This window comes from Acyrthosiphon pisum, chromosome X, assembly GCF_005508785.2.
Source record: "Acyrthosiphon pisum isolate AL4f chromosome X, pea_aphid_22Mar2018_4r6ur, whole genome shotgun sequence".
NCBI classification, from domain to species: domain Eukaryota; kingdom Metazoa; phylum Arthropoda; class Insecta; order Hemiptera; family Aphididae; genus Acyrthosiphon; species Acyrthosiphon pisum.
In genome coordinates, this window is record NC_042493.1 from 92,556,270 (window position 1) to 92,558,108 (window position 1,839).

The following is a 1,839-nucleotide window of genomic DNA, read 5'->3' on the forward strand; positions in this document are numbered from 1 at the left end:
AAAACAATTTTGATTTATTGTTAAAAAATATTTAAAATCGTTTCATTTGACTTAATGTAACTTTATTTTTGACAGATTTGTAATGAGCATCAAAATATTCTGATTATGGGAATCACATATTTTCTTACGCTACTATCTATTATAATACAAATTGAAGGGACAATACGGTACATTATTTATGCAGATAGCAGTTTACAAGGTGTATTTATATGTATTATATTTTTGGCCAAGCACCAAGTTATTATGGACTTAAGGAAAATGTTTAGAAATTCAATGGATCACAGTGAGCCGACGCAAATTCACAATATCTCTGGGTCGTCATAAAAGTGACAATGGGCAGTACTCATAAAAGTTAAAATGATTTCTAAATGCAATATGTATAATATGCATAAAATAATCAATATTTTTGTGCCTTTAAATATTATGTTTTTGTTTTTATGGTTATTATAAAAAACAATAATAGTTAACATTCAAAAAATATTATTTATCTAATTGTATATTATAAGGTGTGTTATATTTTACTTAAATAATTTATCTTTGTTTTAAATACATAGTATATATTTATAAAATAAATGGATAAATCCTATATAATAAAATTACAAAAAAAAAAATGTTAAATTGTTTAATTAATCCTTATCTTGAATTTCAATGTCAATTTTATTAATTTACAATAATGAATAAACTACAAAAAGTATGTCGTAAAGAAAATATAATCAACAAGTTTTGTGCTACCATCAATTCCATTATATACATATTTATACCATAATAATTTAATCCAGATATCATAATTAATGTTAAATAGCTAATATTTATATATAATTAGAATGCATAATTTATGAGCCGATTAATTTTTATTATTTTGAACAATTAAAATTTAATTTTTACACAAATAATTTTGAGCCACAAACATAATATTGTTACATTAATATTATTGTTTTATAGTTAAAATAGCATTGCAAATATTACATATGGTGTTAAATCATTATTCAGATCAACCGTCGTTTTAAGATTTATGATATAATTAAAATGATAGTAAGATTAACCGTATCCTTCGATATTCATCAAAACCAAATTTACATTGGATTCAATATTCTTTGCAAATACAATTGAAACTATATTATAATGTACCTACTTATATACTTGCGTATAAAAGTCTATTTCAGTTATAAACATTTTATATATATTATCTATATACAAGATTTATCTATAAAATATGTACCTATAATGTATATAATATGGTGTTAAATTTATATAAGTATATTTCTTTGTAATCGGTTTCGCTTCAAAATGAAAATAATTTATCATCGTAGACACGTACCTACTTTTTCATACAGGGTAGATTAGTCTACAAAACGAGTTAACGTGAATTTATTAATCTCATCGATTTGACTCAGCGAAAGACATCGAAAACCGGTTAAAACATAAGATATATAATGAATAATTATCATTTACCTTATTATTATACCCATCCACTCTACGAATGAATATTTTTTACGATGTACGATATATCTATATAGTATATACAGTATCCGTCGCCCGTATGATAAAGTTATAATAACGTACCTACTGAGTGTCTGAATCATAAATTATAACGCAGTAGTGGTTTTTTGACACATGTCTGAAAACGAAATTTTATTACACCAAGGTTATAAAAAATACAATAAATAAATGTATGGATTATGGAAATATTATATTTAAATTATTACGGTATTACTATTAATACCATGTCCCGGAAAATAAATTGCAAATAATGGCATAGACATTATAAGCAAATAATTTGTTCATAATAATAAATATACTATAATATTATACTACTATGGGTTACATAATTGTTCTTTT

General features: G+C 23.2%; 1 protein-coding gene across 1 annotated transcript in view; it reads left to right on the forward strand.

Moving 5' to 3' along the window:
* LOC115034408 (G-protein coupled receptor Mth2-like) overlaps positions 1-1,839 on the forward strand; it is a 161,282-nt gene that overhangs the window by 134,582 nt on the left and 24,861 nt on the right. The window lies entirely within an intron of this gene.